This window comes from Malus sylvestris, chromosome 12 (assembly GCF_916048215.2).
Source record: "Malus sylvestris chromosome 12, drMalSylv7.2, whole genome shotgun sequence".
NCBI lineage: Eukaryota > Viridiplantae > Streptophyta > Magnoliopsida > Rosales > Rosaceae > Malus > Malus sylvestris.
This window is the reverse complement of record NC_062271.1, coordinates 15903669-15916772: the sequence shown is the minus strand read 5'-3', so window position 1 is coordinate 15916772 and position 13104 is coordinate 15903669. Positions and strand designations below refer to the sequence as shown.

Sequence of the window (13104 nt, the reverse complement as noted above, 5' to 3'; positions counted from 1 at the left end):
TACGAATGTAATTTTCTGTATCTGTTTGTTTCTCTTTTCAGGTAGAGATCTACATGGAAAGAGTAAGGTAGGTATAACCGTAATGACTCATTTTGGCTCGAATGCACTATCTGTTTGGAACATGAAGTAAGCCGAATAGGACGCAACTCCAGGAAGGTTCCAATAACTATACTATACTTGCTATTAGTGCTAACAGTACTTCTTTTTATTCAGGGACCTTTTTGATTTAGCAAAAGACAACATACAGATTAAGGAGAGTAAATCGCAGGGGATATTGTTAAACGGAGTAACAGAGGTATGCTTATCTTTTGAAGCAATAAGTTGTATACCCATGATATCAATGGGAGTACTTATCAAATTTTTCAATCATCCCGGTCATGTTTTGATTTTTGAATCTGTTGCTTGCTTAAATCCTATATTGTCACACAAATTACTATTTTGAGCCCAAGAAAACTGACGATTACAAACTGACTCCAAGTTATGTATGATTTAGACATCGAGTATTCTGCAATACATGTATTTTGTGTAGGAAGTTTGTTTGATTGATTAAATTTGATAGCTTTGAACTAAAATTGTTTTGCTTTCAGAGTTTCAAAAATCTGCAGTAAGGGTTGGAGTAATTGAAACTTATTTCGGGCACAATAGATTATTGAAATGGTTGTCAAATCTGTTGATCTTTGTTTTTGGGTTTAACCAATAAGTTTTTTGGTAGATATAATGTTGGTCATGCAGGAAGAAATTGCTTTTTCAGATTCGCAACATTTTTCTATTGTGAAAAATTATTTTGACATGATTGGAAGTGGCTTTGGTATAATTTGGGTTTGCTGATCATCTGTACCAGTGATCCATCTCGCTTTGATGGAGAGCGTAGATTCGGTGTTGACAGGGATGGGTATTGTGGAGGACCCTGTGCGCTCGGTGGTGACTTTGGCGATAAAGATGGAGCTCCTGCTGATTTCAAGCCTGTTTTTGGGGTAATTTTTCTGTTGCCAATAGTTTCTAATATTTTACCGTTTGGAAGATAGGAAAGCAATTGGCTATCTTCGGCAATGGAGCTCACTATTTTCGGAAATTTTGATGGTCTGTTATCTACATCTATGGATCTTTTTACTGATGCCTTAATAAACTTAAATATTTACTGCCCATTTGTGTTACATGAGTAGAATTTTTACTCACTTTTGGAATACGATGCATAGTCTAACTTGAAAGCAACTATCATATGCCCGGCTTGTAATTAAAGCTCGCATTCCAGGAACAAAATCTTTGATCACTAGAAGCATTGGCGAACTAGAAGCAGAGTTGAATTAAAGGTACAACCAGTGCAAGGGGAATATGAACAGGCATTTATCCTTTTGGTTATTTGGATTCCTGTTTTTTTGATACTTATAGTTTCAATCTCTTGCAGACTGTTCTGATCCTAAACTCGATTCACACCGTTTCAATGATATTCTTAATAAGGCAATAGCTGCAGGTGCGTATGTTTATTAAGCTCCAGTTTCATATTAATTTTGGTTCATGTTTTTATGCTTGGATATAATGTTCGTATTTATGTGATTAAAGGATTACATGGATTTCAAATGATTCATTGGACATAGTCATTTCAGTTTCAGTTATTACATTAAATCTGATCATTTCGTGGATTATATTATATCTTTATGGTTCTAACAAATATGAGCTTATTGTCACAATGTGGATTCATTCTTTTAAATCCTTATATCCAAATGAAGTCTTTGTCTCTTTATCTTTAAGAAAAAAGAGAGAAAATTCCAGTCCTTCTACCACAAATTTAAGTATCAATGTTACTGGGAATCATCTTTTTCCAAGTTCAGTCCTGGCTTACAAACCATGGCCGATTGGTTCTTAAAGATATTTAAAAGACAACCACAGGTGATAAGATTCACTATGAATGTTAAATCAGATGACCCTTTTAGTTAGTTCCTTAGAGTTAAGAGATGCCTCATTTTGAAGAAGCTGAGATCCCCAGGCTTAAGGAAGTGAATCAGGCCTTACTCACAATCAATAAAAGGACATGATATGCTAGGTAAAAAGAGTTGGAAATGTTTCGTAATTTATTGCTCCCAATCTTCTTTGGCTTGCATAAGATTTACCACTTCTAAATAAATTTTAAGATCAGCTGATGTCCATGTTTGTTTAACAATGTTGTATCATTCATTGTATAATTTCACAAAAATCATGCATAATTCTTGGTGAACTTGGTTTGGTTTTCTTTTATTTAGGAATGTAGTGAGCGAATCACAGTTTGGCCAAGTTTTCAACGATGAATTGAGCCAGATCATTGAGGTTTTTCTTTGTCAAGTTAAATTTTCTTTTATTCAAGTATGCTAAGTGCTTTAGATTTCAAATTTTGTGTGTTAAATATTAGGATAGAGAAACTTTATTCTAAAACACCATCTGTCCATTTATGCATTTGTTAATGTTTCCGCAAAATGAGGGTTTATATTTCACTTTTTAAACACTTTTGACCAAATTTGTTTAAGCATAATTGAATTGATTGGTTCTGCGAATTGTGAATACTTTTTTGCAATCTTATTGGGTCCAATTAGTGTGCCCCTCCCTCCATCCCCAATGTTATTCTCCTTTTTCAGTCAATCAGAGCAGACCACACATATTTCATCTAATTCCGACGCTCCTAATAACATAATCATCCATTGTCAAAACATTCCCAATTTATTAGTAATTTTAATTTTGGCTTTTAAGTTTGGGATTTGGTTTTTAATATTTATATTTTTGTACAAACTTGATGGTATGAAAGGGTTTGATGATTTCTGATTGTATGAAAGTTGTGTGGTTCAAAAGATGATAGCATTTTAGCATTTTGTTCTAAGAATTAGGAAGCAGTTGCTAAGTGACAATTCTCCGTTTCGCTTTGGATAGAAAAGAATTAAGTGAAAAATGCATTGATTTTGGTTTTATTTTTCCTGATTTCTTTAACATGTGTATGGAAACATAGTTTTATGTCTCATATCCGTTTTCGCACTGGTTTACGGGTGAAGATTGAAACTGTGGCTCAGTTTGGGGTAATCTTTCTTCTTTGTTCTCCACATTCACTCCTATTATCCTTTTTCTTGGATGCATAGTATTCACAGGTCACATTGTTTTTTCTTTTGGCCCTTAGGTGTTGAAATTTTTTATGGAATTTCATTGATGTAACTATTGTGTCTTATTTTGGGCATTACCGTATTAGGGGAAGATGAAGTCTATTTAGATAAGAGTAAATTGACTGTGTTTTAATTTTTTTTTGAATTCAGATAATCATGTTCAATTTTTTTTGGTTTGATTTAAAGGAATTTCTTACACAAAAAAGTTATGGTTTTCTGATTAGTTTTTTGGGTTGTTTATCTGGATGGTTTTGTTTTCGTCAAATTTGTGGCTTTTGTGATTTGAGATTTGTACATAAATTTAAATTTAATTTTTCTGATTTCAGCTCTCATTTGGATCCTGACACTTCCTCATCATTAAAATCATTTTTTTTGCTGTTCTTTTCCAAGCACACTTGCAGATCCACAAGGCATCAAGGTATGTCATTTAAGTATATATTGTACATGTGTGTATTGCGTTATACATGTGTGAGTGTGAATATGTTTTATTCTGGGTTGATTTAATTAATGAGGTTTGTTTTAATTTCAGATTAATTTGGCTCCTGTTAAACAAATCAGATGTCAGAAGAGTGGAATCAGTGGTGTTTGAAAAAGGTTGGTTTTTCAATTTTTTTATTTGTGCCCTTTTAGTTGTTTGAATGAACTTTTTATGATGTAAATCAAGCTAAATTGAATAGCTGTGTTTGTATTTTGTATTTGGTTTGTTAAAGTGGTATTTTTTGCTGAAAAATGTAATTTGGTTTTGTGGATCAAAATTTTCGAGCAAGAAAATTACCTTGGATGATGTAGTGAATAAGGAGTTTATTCAACGGTGCTTTTGGTATTTTGGTGTTCATCCATTCCGTTAATTATTAATTTGAGATTCATGTATCTTAGGTTGTGATGTAATGTTTTGTAGTAATTTTGATGCATTGTAAGTTGTGTTTTAAATTAAGTGGCTAGGTGGAACAATTATCATTTAATATGTTTCAGTGGCTTAGGGAGTTGTATTTGCATTGATGAAGATGTTTTGGCATACTAGTATATTAGGGAGGGAGTTTGATATGCTAAAGGAGACAATTTGGAATTATAATTTTATGGTAACAAAGAATTGAGCATTGCTCTTCTATCATTTTTCTGTCAAGCCTCGTGTGTTTTTTGACATCTTCTCTATCTCTTTGTCATTCTGCATTATTTGGTACCAGAGCTTCGCTACACTCTTTGGGTTGCTTCCGTGGTATTTATCTAAATGGCAATGATGGGAGGTAGAGGAAGGCGTGATAACCAAGAGCTTGGGGATTTGAGAGTTGAAAGAGATGACGAAATTCAAGAGTTGCAACAAGAAATCGAGTTGCTTGCCTTGCAAATTGAATGCCTAGAAGCTCGTAGGAAGCATGGTGGAACAAAACGCAGGAAGCACAACCAACGATGATGGACCACCCAAATGTCAAGGTTTGGTAGTTGGCTTGAGGATGCTAGGTCTTGCATTGTTGAATGCGAATCTGATAAGGTGAACCCAAATACTCATCAAAATGAACAAGTGGTGATGCCTAAAGTTTCAAATTTGAAGGTAACCCCATTAGTATCACTTATCTTTGAAAATGAGTTTGATAATGATGAATTGGGCTATACTTATGATTGCACCTTACCACCTATCTATGATGAATATTGTTTGTACCATACTTAGGGCATTCGTATTTAGATCTCGTATAAATACTTGGGGGACTTAAATGTAATTATGTAATAAAGGAAGGAGCAAATATGTAATAAGTGAAGAGCCCTTATTCTATAAAAGGACTCTTCACTCTCATTAGGGGAGACCAATTCTTAGGCCTGACTCCCACCCTCAGAAGCCTCACTCTCCTATTCAGAAGCTCTTTCTCCCTCACAGAGAAATACAATATCAGTGTGGACGTAGCCCAAACATTGGGGTGAACCACGATACACCTTGTGTTATTTACTTTTTTGCAAATTCACGGTCGGATTTACGTTGTTCCAAGACCCCTTCGGTTTTGTGCATCAACATTTGGCGCCGTCTGTGGGAATCGACACAAAAAGCTATATCGGTTCTCTTTCATTTTTTCATCTCACCATCGTGAGACCTCACCACACTCCACCTCGAATCTGCAAAATCTGCAAAAAAACCCAACAACCCAGAGTTTTCCCAGAAATCTGAAACACTCACTCAAACCCTCCATTTCCTCTGGTTTTTTCTCTGCTTCTTTAACCCTGATTTCCTCTCCTTTCCGGCAACGCTTTCGTTTCTCTCTTTGGAATCATGGTTCTCAAAGCCTCTGCAGCCTCCTCTCACTTGCTCGCTCATAGGGACAATTTTGGTCCTCTGTTTCCCTCTGTGCTGTACATTTCGTACTCGTTCTCGCCTCTGAACTCCTCCACATGTGTCTTCGATTCTCCGGTTCCCTCCGGCGAAAAATGAAAGTGGGGTCATCTCTGCGCGTCAAAGAATGCGACTAACCGGCCGCTTACCGGTGTGGTTTTCGAGCCGTTTGAGGAGGTGAAGAAGGAGCTTGATCTCGTTCCTACTCTCCCTAATTTTCTTTGGCCTGCCAGAAGTACACTGATGAAAGTGAGGCCGCCATTAACGAGCAGATCAATTGTTTTATCTGTACATTCCCGAACCTCTCCTATGCCATCTCCTAAAGGCCAACGATTCCCAGGGGTAGATCTGACAAAACACGAAGTCAACCATGGCATTCCCTGCGATGACGTCGTCGAGATCCAGCTGGGGAAGACTCCCGACGAGCAGTCCGTCCTCACCCTCAACTGCCCCGACAATGCAGGCCTCGGCTGCGACCTCTGCAGAATCATCCTCCAGTTCGACCTTTTCCATTACGAGCAATGATGAACACTGGTAAGTGTAGGAGAGATTCTTGACTGCTGCTGCGTGACTGCCCGAGCTTATCCAACGGTGACTAACGGTGGGGCTCTGTTGCAATACCATGTTTCAATATCATTGTTCACTGTTTGTCATTCTTTCCCGGTTTAATTCACCATTGATCTCCACGGCGGACACAGTGGCAGTTACGATTCTTTTTTCAACTCAATCCCACTGGGGCACCAATTTAAACCCTTGGATGAAGAACTTATGGGTTACTACTTGAGGAGGAAAATTTCGAATCTACCCTTCGCCATCCCGGTTCAAGCTTGAAGCAATGAGAAAATCATCATCAGCTGGTGATACAGAATGGGATTTTGAGCAATCACTATGGGATGTTTATGAGATTGTGGCCGTTTCGAAAAGGTCAGAGACAGGGCTAGTCCTTGATAAGTTGGAGAGTGTTGCACAAGTCTGTCAGAGGATAATTGCAGGCACCTCCTCGGCCTTTGCCGCCTGCACGATTTCATCCTCCGGCACCTCCTCGTTGCCTTCATCAAATGCTGTTGCAGCCATCCCCGTCGACAGTGTCGTTTCAGAGACCCCCATCCAAAGGAAAGGTGCGGGCGACTCAGCGGGTGAGCTGAGGGAGAGCAGTGAGGCGCAGAGTTCGGTGAGCTTGATGAAGAAAAGGAATGGCAAACGCCATGTATCCTTGGTGAAATCAGAGCCGTGGATTGAGGTCCTGCAGTTGATCTGCGCGCAAGAGCATGGCTCGTTGTTCAAGCGACGGCTTTCTGCTCAGGGGTTGGTACAATTATGGGCCCTCAAAAGGTGCAAATTGGAGCGTCTGACAAAGTGCAAATGATAGTGTGCACCATACTTGAAGCTACTTTTGCTTTTGTACACCACCCACATGGAAGTTTGCTGTAAAGCAGATATGCAAATCTGCAAAAGAAAGGAATAAAGGGAGCAACTGACCAAACCCCATGATCTAAATCTGCAATGGAAAGAAAAGGAATATAAAAAGGAAAAAGATGTCTGGGGAGAAAAAAGGTGTTGACCACTGGAAGAAGATAAAGAACTCTATTATCTTTATCAGGCAAAACGATGTAATTTATTTTTCTTTTCTTTCAGAGACATCTGTATAAACCCCCCGTCAGAGGGTAGTTAAAAGGTCGTACCCAGTGCACAAGGCTCCCACTTTACGTAGGGTCTGGGAGAGTTGAATGTCGGCTAGCCTTACCCCCATTTATGGAGAGGCTGCTCTAAAGCCTCGAACCCGAGACCTACCGCTCATAGGCGAAAGCACTTGAATAGTTTAAAAAAAAAAAAAAAAAGGCAAGCCCAAAATAATGGGCTGGAGTGTTATATGGAGGGCGAAGACCCATATGCCCAAAAGAGCCAGACCTTCTATTATCACAAACCAGGTGATTAAAAGTACATCTAGTACTACAAAAAATTATTCGGCAACCTGTCGCTATTATCACTAACCAGGTGATCAAAAGTACGCCCAATACTCCAAAATTATTCGACAACCTGCCTCTATTACCACCAGGTGATCAAAAGTACGTCCATTACTACAAAAAATTATTCGACAACCTGCTGTTATTATCACCAACCAAGTGATCAAAAGTACGCCCAGTAAACCTGCCGCTATTATCACCAACCAGGTGATCAAAAGTACGCCAAGTACTCCAAAATTATTCGGCAACTTGCCGTTATTATTACCAACCAAGTGATCAAAAGTACGCCCAGTACTCCAAAATTATTCGGCAACCTGCCGCTATTATCACCCACTAGGTGATCAAAAGTACGTCCAGTACTCTAAAATTATACATGAGCATCACTCATGTCATTCATACATAAACATTCATGAGCATCACTCATGACAATCTTACATAAACATTCATGGCCATCATTCATGTTAACATTCATGAGCATCACTCATGTCAACATTCATGAGCATCACTTATGTCAACATCTATGAGCATCACTCATGTCAATCAACATAAACATTCATGAGCATCACTTATGCCAATCTAGCTTCAAAAGCTTCATTTACAGAGCTCTAGCTTCAAAAGCTTCATTTACAGAGCTCTAGCTTCAAAGCTTCACTTGCAAAGCTTCTTCACCTACAAAGCTTCTTCACCTACAAAGCTTCAGTGCATGATATACAAATACCGCCTCCGAACAACTGCCATTTCAACCCATACATGGATTCGATTTGAAGTCTCCAGCCAACAGACTCTATTAACCGAAGACTTGGGGGACTACATTATGTACCATATATTGGGCCTCATGAAAAATACTTGGGGGACTTAGCCCATTATTTATGTATTGAGGAGCAAACCCTTATTCTATAAAAAAGACTCCCTCACTTTCATTAGAGAGCACCCATTATTCATGTACTGAGGAGCGATCCCTTATTTTATAAAAGGGACTCCCTCACCTTCATTAGAGAGTATCGTCGCCAGCTGAGCAACCGTCTCGCCGCGAGCATCATTCCTAATCCATCACTTATGTATTGAGGAGCAAGCCCTTATTCTATAAAAGGGCCTCCCTCACTATCATTAGAGAGCATTGCCGTCAGCTAAGCAACCGCCTCGCCGCGAGCACCAACTCTAACCCATCATTTTTGTAATGAGGAGCGAGCCCTTATTCTATAAAAGGGACTCCTTAACATTCAACGCCACAAGCTGAGCCAACCAAGGCAACACAAGCAGAGCAGCCTCGTAACATGTGCTACTTCTAGTTGAGCATCATTTCAGATTGAGCATTGCCTTGTATCGAGTATCAGTCCTAGACGACATCTAGTTATTTCGGCCCACACATGGACTGAATTTCAAGTCTCCGGCCAAAATACTCTCTTGACTGAAGACTTGGGGGACTACTATTTGTACCATACTTAGGGCCTCCATATTTAGATCTCGTATAAATACTCGGGGGATTTAAATGTAATTATGTAATAAAGGAATGGGCAAATATGTAATAAGTGAGGAGCCCTTATTCTATAAAAGGACTCTTCACTCCTCATTAGGGGAGACCAATTCTTAGGCCTGACTCCCACCCTTAGAAGCCTCACTCTCCTATTCAGAGGCTCTCTCTCACTCACAGAGAAATACAATATCAGTGTGGACGTAGCCCAAACGTTGGGGTGAACCACGATACACCTTGTGTTATTTACTTTCTTGCAGATTCACGGTCTGATTTACGTTGTTCCAAGACCCTTCGGTTTTGTGCATCAACAAATATCATGAAGATGGAGATACATATTAAAAAAAAGAGGTCATTGATGAATCTCTTCATCACAACAAGCTGGGTTATTCATAAATTGATATATCTGATGTTAGCGAATCAGTTTCTCTGCACAATTTCATGTCTTGCTCAAAGGGGGATCCCGAAGCAAAAGGTTTTGCCAATCCATCTAGTGGCTCTAATGACGTCTTCTTGGTTCATGGGAGAGATGAAACAATGAGTGCGGACCTGATTCCTTGTAATATTATTTCTCTAGATGCTTCAAACATTACAAATTATACTACTTATTTGCCTACAGTTGAGGAAAAGGTTCCTAACTTTCAGTTTTATGATTCCATTTGGTATGACTTTATCTATGGATCCATCAACAACTATTTGAATGCAAGGAAAGAGTTAATTATGATTTTGAAGCCTTATATCTTTCGTGAAAAGTTATGTAGGTTACTACAATTTTGGGAAAGAATGAATCTTTGTTTCTGCTATGCAAGTAATATTTTTGTTAGTTCGAAGAAGAAAAGAAAGAGAAGTGAGGCAACGTGGTTTCTAAACTCGGCGATTTGGAAGGAGCTTTGCTTGAAATTAGTGAACTCGTGGACGTGTTCTTTCTCACCCGGAGAGTCTGATGTAGTGAATAAGGAGTTTATTCAATGGGGCTTTTGGTATTTTGGTGTTCATCCATTCCGTTAATTATTAATTTGAGATTCATGTATCTTAGGTTGTGATGTAATGTTTTGTAGTAATTTTGATGCATTGTAAGTTGTGTTTTAAATTAAGTGGTTAGGTGGAACAATTGTCATTTAATATGTTTCAGTGGCTTAAGGAGTTGTATTTGCATTGATGAGGATGTTTTGGCACACTAGTATATTAGGGAGGGAGTTTGATATGCTAAAGGAGACAATTTGGAATTATAATTTTATGGTAACAAAGAATTGAGCATTGCTCTTCTATCAAAGAATTGAGCATTGCTCTTCTATCATTTTTCTGTCAAGCCTTGTGTGTTTTTTGACATCTTCTCTATCTCTTTGTCGTTTTGCATTATTGGAGACATAATTTAAATATGAAACTTACATTTATTTAGAGTTTTGAATTCATCTTTAATTAGTGCATTGTGGTTTTGAATTCATCTTTAATTAGTGCATATATTTTCTGGGCGTCTATATATTTGTTTGCCCTTTGGTTTGTTTTTCATTCTGGGTTCCCCTCTCTCATTGGAGAGTACAAAAATTCCAAATGTAAACAACCAATCCCTTGCTTCGCTTTTCTGTCCAGAACCAAGAATTGGTGAAATAAGTGTGGTTCTTGGATCTGCGGTCTGAAACAAAAAAATGTGTCTATTCTCTGTGCCAGCTAATGTATCTGTGATTTCTTTGCAGGACGCTACTGCAAAACTCAAGTCCGTTTGGAAAATGGAGAGCACATGACTTAAGGATCTCAGACCCAAGGTAAAATGTAATAATCTCTGGCTCCCTTTACTGATGTACGCTTGCATGCACTAGATCTTTGAATTTTAATTGCATGTGCACTCTTTGTGCCAAAAGTTTTTGGATCCAAAGTGGTCAGGATGCTAAGTTGGGAAGGTTAATTTTGTCCTATGGGTTTGGAATGGATTGGGATGGGTCTAGGTTGCTGTCATTCGATGAGGGTTTGGTAAATGAGAGCCATGCCGCCTTTGCACAGAGAGAGAGAGAGGGAGTAGTAGGTCGTGTTTTATTGTCTTCACTGCACCATTAGTTTGATTGCCTATCCTTGAGTATTTGAGTCGTTTTTATACTTTTTCCTTCGTCTGGAAGATGACTTCTAATTCCTATAATAATGAGATACTCAACCTTCAATCCTGCTTAGTAGCAGCAATCACCACCTGTTTGATGAAAGGTACACGTGAAACAGTTGTTAATATTTGGGAACCAACAGAGCTCCTTATTTTGGGGGTTGTTTCTGTTTTTGGCAGGAGGACGATTTGGAGTGACTTACAAAGTTAAACTTAGATATCGAAATTAATGGAAACCCATTGGTATGATTTCTTCATCTGAAATTTTTGATTGCCCAATTGATTGTTTCATCAATTAATTGTGTGCAAACATTTATGTGTAATTTTTTACTTCTTCCAATTAAATGGTAAGATCAAATTAAGCTAAGAACTTTGGGTTTTTTAAATGTTGTGTATTATTCATATTATCAATTAATTTTGAGCAAACATTTCTGGGTAGTTGTTAATTTCCTTCAATATTTTATAATAATTAAATTAAAGCTGAGAACTTTGTATTTTGTTCATCACCTGCCGTAGACTTTACTTGGTAGAGAAAATGTAGTTTCCTTGATATTATTCATGTTTTGTTTTCTTTCATATCGCATTGTAATGGGAATCTTTGGAAAAACAGTTCTTAAGACCAATTGTGAGGTTTGTTCTTATATGGTACATAAGTGTTTTTATAATTCTTTTGCACAGTTGTAAGTATTTGTAATTGTGATTGGTGTTGTCCTACATGTTTAAACTCAATGCAGCCCTGAAGAAAATGAGACGCTACTTTTGCAGACGATAAAGACACTACTTTTGCAGACGATAAACCATATTGAGAGTGAATGAATCTCCTTTTGAGATGGTCATGTTGGAGTACATTTTTACTAACTTGGTATACTATGGAAATTCATGGACTCTTTTACTTGCCCCCTTTATATTTGTATTTGTTAATTACATGACAGTTTTCGACCCGTCGCATCACGTGGGCATGAATCCTGGTTCTAACAATAACATGCTTAGTTTTCCTGTCAATTTGTTAAACAAGTTTGCGTATTTGTTGAACACGTTTGCGTCAAATCTTTGTTTAATACAAAGTGCATACTTAGGTTATCTTATACAAGTTGTTGACCCACAAAACTATCACTCGCTAATTAATGTAGGGACGTGAGCAAGAGTCTTTAAACTAAGGGAGTTCTAACGAAAAGCGTCTGGAATTATTCATTCTTAATCAAAATGACATTTTGTGTATGAAAAACTCATAATGGATCATGTTCTTTTTTTTATTTACTCTTATGCCATTACAGCGGGGTCCATAATGATGTTGACATTTCTGTCTGGGAATACATTATTTTACATTATGCTATTAAACTTATGCTAATTTCCAGCTATCTCTTCAGGCTTCCATCATGTTGTCGATGTTATGCAGCTTTTCTTCTGTCAAATTATTGCAGTACTGTTCACCGCCTTCTTCGCTTCTCTTTCTCTATCTTCTTTCACCTTGTAATATATTTCTGCTGTTTCTTCTTTGAAATTTTAGGGCTTCCAATAAGGTTGATGACTGATCCTTGTCTTGCTGTAAATATACATCTCTTCTTCTTCTGCTACTAGTACCATGTCATACCTAAAATCTTCAAACTCATCTAAGGCAAACATTTGGATCCCTCTAAATTTTAAAATATCTTTGTATGAAGGAGTCCACCTATGTGAGGAGATAGGGGTTAGTCTAAATGACTCTTCATTGATTATGGCTATATGCTTAGCTTTCTCCTCATGCATATGTACATACCAATCTGAAAGACTATTAATAAAACTTATGCAAATTTCTTTTCACATTTCTAGATAATCTTCTGCTACTTATATAAGCTTTTCAGGAAATGATTCTAGTTGAGAAATACGGTTATTAAATATTTTATCGAGATAACTAAACTCTAATAGTAAGGCAGGGGTAACTTCTACCACATTATGCTTTTTCTGATGCTCATAACTAAAATGCCATGATTTAAAATCTCTCATGTTAATCCTCCTGGCCACAGCTACGCTAACATCTAATTTACAAATACAATTCTCTGTACTATCACAAAGACATGGAGGATACATCTTTGTAATATTATCCATCCTTGATTTTGGATCAAAGATGGACTGATACAAGGCGTATTGTAATTGTAATTGTAACT

General features: G+C 37.7%; 1 long non-coding RNA gene across 16 annotated transcripts in view; it reads left to right on the top strand.

Moving 5' to 3' along the window:
* The window catches only part of LOC126594069 (uncharacterized), a 45063-nt gene extending 33013 nt beyond the window's left edge, over positions 1-12050 (top strand). For 2 of the 16 annotated variants that reach the window (XR_007613117.1, XR_007613123.1), the window contains 3 exons: positions 2853-3537; positions 3649-3713; positions 4304-12050. This is a non-coding gene — a long non-coding RNA (uncharacterized LOC126594069). Of the gene's footprint in view, positions 1-2852; positions 3538-3648; positions 4062-4303 lie in introns of all 16 variants that reach the window. The other 14 variants (XR_007613129.1, XR_007613124.1, XR_007613128.1 and 11 more) reach the window with 14 other exon arrangements.
* Positions 12051-13104: the final 1054 nt, after the last annotated feature.